Here is a 12,987-nt window from a genome sequence, read left to right on the forward strand (position 1 = left end):
ACAGTCACTCCGTGTTGTCTCTACATCCATTCGTGAAAAAAGAACCGCACCGACTGGTTCCGGTATTTTACATTTCTATGCGCATGCACTGAAAGAGATTTTTAATTCCGGTTACCGCTGAGTCCTTGACTATTTTCATTTTTTACCACAACCGTAAAATATAGTTGTAGGTAGAAAATGAAAATTAGTTTTGTAGTTCTTACCAGAAAGTGTAGTATCCGTTACTATTCTTTCTCATTACGATCACTGTTACTATGTTTTATTGCAACTGTTGCGAAAATTTAATGCTTGTGCAACAATAAATTGATGTTGAAGCCTTATTTAACTAAAAAAGAACAATAAACCGAAGAAACTGATTTTGCGTTGGAATTACCAAAAAAGGATCGACTATAACGCAAAATGGTCACGTGTACCTCGTTTTTCGTAATTCCAGCAATATTCAAACAGTTTTTTTTAACGATACCTGTTTTACTGAATTTTTCTAGTTACACGGAGAGAAAAATCTGAGAAAAATTATCCTGCTGTTACTATAACCGTGATGTAAAAGACACCTAATGCAGTTTTTATTGATGCATGTTACAAAAATGATGAGTTTTTACGAAAAAAATTACTACCTTGCTTAGAAACCGTGTTTCGGCAGCACAAAATTTAAAATGTGACGACGCATTTTTCTGATGCAGCACCGTAAAAATGTGGACGTTGTAATTTTTCATCTGCTCTCACAAGAAATATACTACGCATTTAAAAAAAAAATATCTCTCAGAATCATTGATTTAAAATGTAATAGCGAATTTTTCAAATGCAGCACATTAAAAATTCGAGCTTTCAAATTTTTCATTTGCGACCGCAGAAAAATTTATGGTCTCATCGGCAATAAATTGAAGACAGCGGAGAAATTTTACCGTGCTCTCTTAGAAAATGCTTTGAGGCGGGTGGTGACCGTCGATACAATGTTGCCATGCTAAGCCATGTTAAAAACAAAAAAAAAAGTGTGTGTGTCAGCTCCGACGCACGACTGGAGTTTACTCCTTACGAACGATAATTATGATATATATTAGACCTGTCCTTACGAAGGGCAAAATCGTATTTTAGTGGTCTTACCCCCCAAATTGGTGCGTAATGATTCAAAAAAAATGTGAGAATTTTTAAAAATTTTTCCCTCCATATTTACCCACCGCTAGGAAGCCTTACTTTTTCCCATAAGAAAAGCATTGACTTTTTGTGATTTTCAATCTTTTTTTTACCGCTGCCCTAATTATAAGCCAAAAAATCGTAAATTCTCAGAAAATGTTGACAGTTATGTTACCTTTTTGTCCAATTTTTTGGAATTCGATACAAGCATTTTTGGGCTACATTTATACTCTCTGCATGTTGCGAAAAACGCGGAAAAACGTCAATCGATCTAGCCCAAAAATACGTGTGTCGAATTCCAAAAAAATTGGACAAAAAGGTAACATAACTGTCAACATTTTCTGAGAATTTGCGATTTGCAAATCATTTTACGGTCTTTCACAGTTTGAAACTAAAGACTGGTTGGCCAGCCTGCGAGAAACAAACGAAGAGCTCAAGTGGGTGCCGAGTCGGCGGTGACCGAATTATCAAATAAGAAGAAAAGAAAAGATTCAATTTCTAGGCATGCAGGTTACTTTAAATCGTTTTAATACAACCCGCAACCACCTCACTGTTTGAAAAGAAAACAAATTTGTGCGTACGCGACGAGTTTACGATCCATTGATGCGGATCATAACATTGACGCGAGTCTCGAAGGACGCAGCGATGTAAACACGCTCGAAATGTTGACCGACAATCGGTGCTTTCCTATCAGTGTTCGACGGAAGCTGGCTTCGAACACATGTAGGTACCGAAAATTATTCTCGTACTACGTGACGATTTCTGTTACGTTCTATTACGTAATTGAAGGTGAATTTCGTGTCCCGAGTTTTCATTGTTTTGTGCAACTGTAAACCTGAGATGCTTCGAGAACTACTACATGTAAAAGGTGGAGCAGCCCAGATTCCAGGTAACGATACTCACTTTAATTATTGATTGATAATTCGATGTCGTACATTTGAAGCCGAACTTTTGTTACAGCGTGCAATGCGTGAATATTAAACTAGACAACGGTAACAATTAATTTGAGAAATGAAAAACCGATTTGCTAAATTAATCCGGGCGTCCTTTTTCGTTCTACCGTGCAACTTCAGGTCTTTGCGAATTCGATTCTCGACTCTCCGCGTCGCGTGTCGTTTGTTTGTTATTTGTTTGTGCGGCCGACCTTCGGTGAGTGCGTAGCTGCATCGTTGACAAATTCAACTCACAATCAGTCTTTTTAGGCAAGCAACTACGACGCAAAAAGTGGAATCGAGTTTAATTATCACACTGCAGATTTTTAGATTTTAGCTTTCCGAAGCTTGCCGTTTTGAGACAAGAAAATACTCCGATAATATTCCGTTGCGGTTTTCTTTCTGATATTCTGAAAAAACGAGCCTTGCGGAAGGCGAGCTTCGTTTGACAATAAGTTCGTAATGCAATTGTAACGTGTTCATCAGTGAGTGGTTCATTTAGGCGGCATTCTTTTTGTATAAAAATAAATTATCGGTTCGGTAACCGAATACGGAAGTGTGTTATTATTCACGCATGTATAGCTATGTCGTTACATGTTCGTCACTTCGGAGGTTTGTCTTTCGGTTAAACTTTATCGGTGTTCGGTCTTTGATTATGTTTTGTAAAAATGATCGTTAATTTTCAATAGAGCGTGAATTTATTTGGAACATGGAATACTAACAAAATGTTATCTCTTATCTGACTACAGGGACGAACTACATTTCAGCGTGATTGACCAAATTTAGCAACGATCCGAAAGAGTCGGCTCGATTGATTGATCTCAGGAGACGAGGTGCAAACTAGACCATCCCCTACAGTGGATAAAACCGGAAGGTACGTAATAAATATGATCCTTGATTACATTGTCGCTTTTGGTCGTAAATAGTGGTAGCTGTTCACAGGCCTTACTCATATATATTCGATACTTGTGTCTATTTAATTAGCTTTCTATCATTCATTTATGGAGTTCATTTATTAACACATCGGAAACCACTGAAATGTTGTGAAAAAAAAAAAAATTATTATTTTGACACACGCAGTTTATAGGGTCATGAAATCTGATCCAAGTATGTACAATGAGTAATATTCTGTTATATTCTTATCGCAGTGTAAAAAGTGCGACGCTTCACCATTCGACGTGATTGTGAGATGCTACGCGAACTACTACATTTCAAGTGTGGAGCAACCTAAAGGAGGTAAGAATACTCATTTTAATAACCGTTGGATTGTTCAAGGTGGCACATTTGAAGCATAATTTTAACCCTTGCGTAATCTGTAAACAACGGTGATAATTAATTCGAGAACTGACAATGCAGCTTTATACATAAAAATTAATTCGGGCCTCCTTTTTTGCTTTTCCAGATTTAAGCAGAGACATCCGAGCAACTTCTCCATTACTCGGCAACGTCGGTGAGTTTGCACGTATTTAGGTTACGGGTATTTCCCTGGTATTCCCCTGTCACGTGGCGTGGCGGTAACAATTGTTACACAAATCTTGGATTTCTTAGCTGCATGGATAGGCTCATTCGCGATCGCAACGTGCTTGACTTTCGGTCGAATAATTTTCGCTTCGCAATTCAATTAACCGTAGCTTACTTGAAGTTGGAAATTTTACACGTTGCTAAAAGTGGAATGAGCATCGCGACAGGTAACCATCGCTTACTCGGCACTAGCGAGATCGAATTGTGTTTCGCAACTGATGTAATAATCTACGTTTCAATTTACCGACGATGTCGTTTAAGCGGTGGTTTCACCTGAGGTTTTAACGTATTCAAATATTCACATTATTGTTGTATCGATAAAATTCCAAAGTCTGGCATAACGTAACGTAATCAAATTGCAAATCTTATATTATACGTCATTTTCAATATTCTAACATTCAACAAGTATCGATCAAATGCTTTTTTTTCTTAGCTCGCTTAGAAAAATGCTGATTGGCATACAGGATGTTTTTAATCACTTTTACAAAAGGTTGATGTACCGATAGTCTGCCAACATTAACTAAAATGATGCATACGATACTAGGGTTGGCGGAAAACAACCGCGATACTATATTCTGAGTAGGCAGACCACGATACAAAAACATTTTGCTCCCAACAGGTAAACAACGAAAATGTAAGTCAGTGACCACGGCGCGAATGACAAAGAATGACGTGTGTTGGAAAGAATGGAGAATCGTTTAGATCGAATATAGGTAACCGGGTAGGTAGGCGAACGTTTTGGGATCCGTCGCGAGGTTTGTGCGTGTGTGTGTGTGTGAATCTCTCTTTTCCGTTGGGTGGCTTCGTTGGGAAACAGGCGAGGGTAGGAAGGTCGCGATGTACCGTGATGTTACTAACTTTTGTAATCCACAGCGTCAAACGAACACAGAAATTTTCCCAAAAGACTCCGTATTCGAGTCTCTCGAGTATTTGAAAGCATTTGAATATAAACGAAATTGAATTTTCCATTTCTTATCACTCTGCAGCTATTTTTCAATCGTTATTCAATTCAATTATTTAGTCATTACCGATCGTTATTCCATTCGATTGATTTCTGTGATCGTCCGAATGGGCAAAACGCATCTCTGGACCATCTATCGCGTTCCGTGGTACGCTAGATGGGGAGAGATGCTGAGCTCGAAGACTTCGCGTCGAAGAGGAACGCCGACCGTCACGCCACACAATATAGGTAATGCATGCCCTCCAACCTCCCTCCCGGACTTGACCCGCATCTCGGAAGAACAATCCGCATCGCGACGTGTCGGATTCGAAAAGACGCGGATGCGGATTGGGTTTCTGCAGAATTTTGCGACAAGTTCTAGATATTTAAGGTATTTTGACAGGTAAATCGGTCGCGCCCTTATGCGCGTGTGAATTAATCACGGGAATCGGACGCGCCTTTTGCGCGATTATTAATAATCAGGGTGGCGACAAACCGGGAAAACCGGAAGTAGTCGGAGAATTTTGTCTATCGGGAAAAGTCAAGGATTCATGACGAATCATTGGAAAGAACGCACTTTTCTATGAATTGTTTTCAAACTTCGGCCGTGCTTTGTAAATTCAGCCAAGCTAAGTGCCAGAAATAGAATTGTACAATTTCTAATTATTCGTGTGAGACGAAGCGATATTATTTGCGTTTTTTAGATCCAAATTAATATATTCAAGATGTATATTGTACAACTTCCGGAGCTGTGAGATCGTAAAAGCTGCTCAACAATATTCAAGTTTCCTGGGAAAACGTCAGGGAGTTCTGAATTTTTTTACGGGAAAAGTCAGGGAATTTTATTTGAGCACAATCGGCGCCATCCTGCAAATGATCCAACGATCCAGTGTTCGAGGGATCGGTGGGATCCGGTAATCGACTCCATCCAGTGGTTAAGGTGTCCAAGGTGATCCCAGTGATCGAGTGATCGAGTGATTAGTCCGGGAGGTAACGTCAGATTTCGTTGCACAATTTTCACGAGCTTCATTTTTTTTGTCCGAGTTATCCGTGTTACATACAATAGAGTAGCACGTCTTCCAACGCGCTCCCACGACGGTGGGTTACACGAGGGTTAGACTTACAGCATTAATATTATGTGTTACACATTTAACTTAAAAAAGATGAAGCTTGTGGAAATGAACCGCAAATTTTTTACGCTGCCTCCGGGACTAATCGAGTGATCGAGTGGTCCAGTGGCCCAAAAATGGATGATCCGGTGACCCGAGTGATCTGAGTTCGGTTCGAGTGAGCCAGTTGAATCGAGTGATCCAGTGATCTAGTGATCGAGCAGCGTGGTGAGAGAATTTTAAAACCGGGAAAAGTCAGGGAGGTATGATCGACCAAATGGAGAAACGTACTTTTTTTTTCATAAAAATCGTTATCAATCTTGAACTATGCTTCATAAATTCAGTTAAACCGACCATCGGAAATGGAAGCGTTCAATTTCCAATTATTCGTCTCATACGAAGCAATGCTACGTGTTTTTTAGATCCAAATTAATATATTCAAGGTGCACAACCTCTGGAGCTGTGAGGTCGTAAAAACTGCTCAATAATACTCAAGTTTCGTGGGAAAATGTCAAGGAATTCGGAATTTTTTTACGGGAAACGTGAGGGAAAAGTCGAGGAATTATACTTTAGTAAAATTGTCGCCACCCTGATAATGCGAATCGAACGATCGCGCTTTTTGCCTAGTGATTTCGTAAACGGTATGTGAAAAAGTAAAGAACTTTCGATGTGTTAAGTCTGCAGCTCTTGGATCAATTTTTTTTTTTTACCAACAACCGAGTTTTCAAGCTTCAATTGACCGCGCCTGTTGCGCGTCGGCTTGATAGTTTTTGGTTCTGAGAGAAAGCGCGGCGTTTCCAAGCCGGCGGCCGATTCACGGGGATAAAAATCCCGGAGTGTGTAGTGATGGTGAAGAATCTTGGCGTAAGTATTTATAAAATATATCTGAAATATACAGAAACACTCGTTTAACCGATCGTATTATTTTCTGTTTCAGGGCAACAAAACCAACTTTTTAACAAATGCACTGACAATGGGAACTATAGAATGTTCAGTCGAAAAGGATATTCACTGTAATAATTTAAAGCACAAAGGGATGTCGATTCAAAAAATTTAGAATGTTTTTCATTTAACAATACAATTAATAATCGAAGCCACGAATATTAAAGCGCATATCATGTTGGACTCGATCCATTTTTTGTCAGTGTATGTAAGCTAGGTATATTTTTATCTCTATCGACATATGTCACCAATTATATTTTCCTCTGATCCAGGTAACTGAGTTTTATTGACTATGCTGAAAAATTAACGTTTCATTTCTTGGGTTAAAAAAAAAAAAGTTTTGTGTTAGCTCCGACGCACGACTGGAGTTTACTCCTTACGAATGATAATTATGATATATATCGAATAGAAAAAGAGGGTAAAGGAACGCATCTTCCAAAATGATAAGAGAAACAAACATATATCTGTAATTATTCGGATTATTTATATTACCTCAATAAAAGCGTAGTACATAAAAATACACGTATCAATGCATAGAAGTACAAGAAAACTTTAAAAACGAAACATTAGAAGTTAATTTTGAAACCTTCTTATAATTTTTCTAACGCTGGCAGTTCTCATCACGTTTATTGGAAAGCAGGGTAATATTTTCCAGAAATCCCTGTAAAAATTCCAAGTTTTTCCTCTCCGTGTACTGTAACAAGCGAAGTTTTTCACAGTGTGTATACGAGTATTTTTATTTCCTGCCCAGCTTTGAAATTCGTCTTCAGGAAATGAGAGTAAAATAGAAACCCATAATTCCAAGAATCCCAACTATTTAAGAATAAAAGGCAATCATAAGAACCTACAAGATTTCTTACCAATTCAACGCACACGTATGTAACGACGAATGACTTGAACTCATGCTACCGCTAATCTATAAAATACGAATTGAAGAACAGAGAGAGAGTAGCATTGCAATTATATAATAACCATCACGGGATTTTTTTTGAGGAAATTGACGTGTCGTTGATGTACGGCGTGGCGCGATTCCCATGGCAAGCTGCAATGGGAATCGGTAGATCTATAATGCATATTGTACACACACGTCATATTATATACAAACATGATGCACACCGATACGATGTTTTGCACGAAACGATCCGGTGGTATGGTCGGATGCTGTAGCAGACTGCACTGTTTTGGTTGACCACATAAATTTCACCGAGAGATTTTATCAGATTAACCAATCAGTATACATACGGTGCTGCAGGATTTCGTCCGCGCGGTCGGTCCCCAGCTTATGGATTAATATATCTACACCCGGAGGTCGTAGGTGAGACAGGAGCCTCGGCACAATAACCGCCCCCGCTTCGTCCCCCTCCAGGGATCAAAATTAAGCAAGACAACTAAAAACGGCCGCGAATCTGATTTTGGTCGGTGGAAAGAAAAAGAAAAATAACGCGTGATATTCAGTCACTTTTTTGCCAATTACCCTTTCATGCGGGGGAAAAAGGAGCCTGCACGGCGAACCAGATGCAGTTTAGCCAACGTTGCAGGAGCGGGACTAATGGAGCAATGGAGCAATGGACCGACTCTCGCCATAAACAAGTGCTTATCCAGGATCTAACGCGCATCTAATGGCCGGCCCTTCGGCCCCCGGGTGAAATTGCGGGATCGAAGGACCAGGAGGAACCGTATCTGCTCGGTGGTCGCGCGATTTAATAACTATGTAAATGTCGCGCCCCGAACAACGCCCGTGACCGCGTCCCTAATTACTTTGTACATTATTTCCGGTTGTTCGGGGGATTCCGGTTCTCGCATGAGGGATTTTCCGGAGTCTAAAAAGGGCCGGTTGTCCGTACCTACCGTACCTAGGGTTCGTACGCACAGGGAAAACCTGTAAGAAAATGGGAAAAACTGAGGGAATTTTTAGTCTGTCGAAAAAATGATCTCCTACTTATACAAAGCACTATCGATCATAAGAAAAGGAAAAGATTGCAATAAAAATTTTGTTTCGTCGCACCACTTCATGCATTCTATATGTGTATTACTTAATATGTCAAAACTTCTTTCGTTCTTTTCTTAGGAAAATCGCAGACTATTATTGTTTGTAAACCGGTAGTCAGAGAGTAAGATAGTTACTAGGTACACGATAATTAATATTGATATGTAAAAAAAAAATGTTGATTAATCGGCGACACATTTTTTGAAAGTTTACTGGAAAAATGCTATTTTCATGCCTAAGTACCGGGAAAAGTCAGAGAATTTGAGATTCCAAAAAGCGTACGAACCCTGAAATACGTTTCTTCGGCCAAGATGTGTATGTATATTCGATCGGGAATTGGTTTCGCCGATTGTAGCTGCGGAATATGACGTTGAGAAGCAAGTCAAGAAGACGCCTATGAGGGTGGTGGATGGTAGGTGGTATACGTACGTGATATTCGCATATTCCAACCACGGAACAAATTGTATGCGCGATACGTGCCTCGGCTATCCGGTTAGATTGCCCGTCATACGGCTGCTTTATGTGTATCGTCCTGCTCCATTTATTCGCCCTCCTTATTCAGCCCTTCGTTCCTCGTTTCATACTCTACACCTTTATCGTCCCTTTTCCCGGCGTCGACTCTCCGTGTCTTCCACGCTGTTTTCTGCTGACAGTTTTATACTCTTCGATGGCGAAACTTTGGCACTTCGTGCAGAACGATTGCCAAGTTTTGTACACGGACAAGGAGAAGGAGGCAGGGAAAGGGAGAAATCTTTCAACGAACATGCACGGAGACTCGTTACGAGTATTTCGAAGCTTCGTGACGAATTTTAGTGCTGATTTTTAGCACCGAGAAAATTAGTATCGTGAGGCGATTAATGCAAGGAACGCCGCGGAAGAAGAATTAAGTATAGATTAGGAGAGCGGTCGAATATTAAATTCGTGAAGACCACGCGAGGCAATTTTATCGTAAAATATATAGTCGAGAGTCGGGGTTTGAGGCACTTTTGATATATCACGTCGGGAACTCTGAAACTTTAAAATGACCCCCACGTGCAATTCGTATAATAGCTATTATTATTGGTTGTTGTATATACGGAATTATATATGCGGCAATTTAACAACCGCGTATGACAAAAGGCGGACAAATTTAATGTCACGACTTTACTTGGTCCTTATCATAAATAAACGTATGAAACTCAACAGGCGCCTCTGTAAATGGGTTGTAAATTATCGGTGTGATGTAAGGTTAGGTCGGGTAAGGTTAGATTGCCCTGCGTTAAGGCAGGTTTGCTTGAATTTCGTTTCGTTTCGGTCAAGGGCTGGAAAATTAGGGATTGTAGCAACCACCAACGTAATGAAAGTATGAGTACACGAATTGGGGATCATTTTTATTCTGGAATATGCATTTGAATTAGAGTAGTTTGCGTAAAAATATATTATTTCGATATTCATCGAAAACGGAGTAATAATAAATTGTGAGTCATTCGACGAGTGAAATCTTACCAGATACGTTAAACATAGATTATGCAGCCTTGGTTTATTTCATGAAACTCTAAAAAAATGTTTGACATATTCTCTGTGTCTACTGTATAACGATATGGGAATTCGGTATAAGTAAAAGGTTTTATTCACATGTTTGGAAGTTTAGGTACACAAATTATACAGGCGAATTACATAAAACATGTTTCAAAGCTTGGTATTGACAATTTACTACTCAATGTGGTAATAATTCATTATTCTCTCGTAAAGGAGTCTAACACACTAAAAATAATTGTTGAATTTACAGAATACGGTGATGAAATATGACAAAAAAAATGTTTCGTTAATCCAAATTATTGTTACGTCTACTTTTTCATCGAATCAAATAACATTTCTTTGGATCAGAAAAATATTTTTTCCACCATATACGCGGCAACTTGAGCGAATCCTTTCTCTACGTGATAAACGACAGTTTGTAATGGTGTGTGAAAAGTGAATCAACTAAAGTATATTTTCTAGTTTTGTTTTATATCTTCAAGGCGTCGAATTGGCAGGTCCGTTTCGATATGCGGACAGTACAAAGCGAATGAGATATCATGAAATTTGATTCGAAACGAACACAGATGTACCGAACATCCTCGGGACGGAAAAACATATAACGCGTATAGCCGCAGAGCGAAGGGAAGATTCGTCCGACGTGATTTTTAATTGTATCCTTTTATTACCAGAATAGCTCGTTATTGAAAAGAAAACGTCTCTTTCGAGCTGTCCAACCGTCCAATAAATAACAAGTTTTATGCTTGACTTATGGCCGCACACGTATACATATGGATCTGCTTTATAGACCCAGCGGGCGATCCAGGAGACGCCGGTACTTCGCCACCCTTCCGTACAAGCGTCTGTACGATACATACGTAGGTGTGATACACGCACTCACACACACACACACACACACACACACACACACACACACACACACACACACACACACACCTTACCTCACGCTCTCCGAGAAGACTACGAATTTTCATTTCTACGCGGTTTTATGACTTTCCGCGAGAAATATCTGCGCTCAGTACTGCCGAAACATATTGCGTTGTTTCGCGGGGTCACGAAGAACTCTAGCTGCAATTCGACGTAATCGAATAACGTTTATTGCGATCGCCCATACTCGCCCGAATACGTTTCATCCGCACCGATACTCTCCGCATTTCTACGTATATACGCGACATTACACGCAACCACGGACGGTGGAAAGTTACTCGCTTTATAAATCAGGTCGCGTGTCGACGCGCTCGCTTAATCAGAACCTGGATCCGGAGTTGGATTGCTTGAATTGCAGGGTTAAATATGCTAAATGCCTTGCGGGGCAAACTCGGGAACTCGAAGCTATACACGCCGCCTCGCCGCCAGCAGCTCTCGCAATCGCACGGATTTGCGTTTCCTAATGAGATCTTGAGATGCCTAAGCCTTGTTATCCATATAAATGCAGCCTTGTTATGCCGTTGTCTCTGAGTACGAGGTATGTACACCTACCCACCTATCCGGCAAAGCATCACCGCGGCAATTGTGTAATTTGTTAGAATTTGTTGTTACACCAACCAGCTCATCCTCGAAATAAACTTTTCGTCCTTCGCGAAATGAAGAATCTTATTTCACCTGTTAATCCCGAATATCGTGATCCTCTCTACTGATATCAATTCCACCTATAGGCTTTCTAAGAAATGATACAGTCGATATTAGCATGATGTACGAATGAAAACCATACGTGCCGGCTCAATATTTTAAAGCCGTAAAGCCAGACGCGAAACCATTCGGCGCAGAAGGTGGTTTCTCATCTCTCTCTCTCTCTCTCCCTCTCTCGGAAAAGGCGTATCGTGATTGTAAGGATCGCACGGGCAGACTCCGAGAGATTATAATAATGGGTTTCGATAGGGCAGATACATACCTTATCGCTATCCGTAGTCTAAACCAATTTTAGCTTTATATACACAGGCGTGTGTGCAAACGTCGTGTGGAGCTGTGCACGTGTGACGGATACCCGTGTACACTACCTTAGCGCACACCTACGAGGCCACGGAATAGCAACCATTCAATATCCAACCGGATTTATACTGCTTTATAGTGCTTTCTATTATCCCGTGCGGCGTACGGATATAGAACCGTTTTATGGTGGTTGCACCTGTCGCCGAATATCTTGTATATTTTCATTTCGGGTCCTACTCCGCCTTATACCCACCGCGTAATAAATAAAACGGAGAAATTCTACTTATTATTAACTTGTTCCTCTGACCTACCAATACTCCCCCACGTTTTTCTCTTACCCTTCGATACCTCGACGCGGTCACATTGCAATTCGAAATACGCGGGCTTGATTAAGCAATATGGCGCTGAACTGAGAGGTCAGCTGATCGTTTGAGGTTAATTGCACGCTTACACCGCAGGCCGGGATACTTTTGATGAACTGTCTCGACGCGTAAGTAAAGTCGAGAAAACGAGAGAAGAAACGGCACGACAACCGTCCAACAATCGTTGTAGCCGGAGACACTCCGAGTTCACGTGTGTAACACCGTAACACGACTTATAACCGATGAATTAGTATTATATCTATACGCAAGCTTATGATCATCGCCTAATGATCGGGCATAAAATCGTTGGATTAGGTTCTTTAATTTTAACAGCTGTACCTATTAACCGTCGCCTTTCGAGGATCAAACACGAGGAAAAAAATAAGAAAGAAAAAAACGACCGCAGGGAACCGAGCATAAAGTGGCGTGTATACATACATCAACGCTGTTTCGATCGTAAATTCATTTCCGTAAGATACACGCTGCGATGATAGAGAAAAAAATTGACTTGATTCAGGTGAACTGGGGGAGGGAGGGAAAAGAAATTTACTTTACAAACCATGCACCCACCTTTCGCGTGACACACGATTTATTCCGAAAGCATACATCGTGGTCG

Source organism: Neodiprion lecontei, chromosome 6 (assembly GCF_021901455.1).
Source record: "Neodiprion lecontei isolate iyNeoLeco1 chromosome 6, iyNeoLeco1.1, whole genome shotgun sequence".
Taxonomy (NCBI): domain Eukaryota; kingdom Metazoa; phylum Arthropoda; class Insecta; order Hymenoptera; family Diprionidae; genus Neodiprion; species Neodiprion lecontei.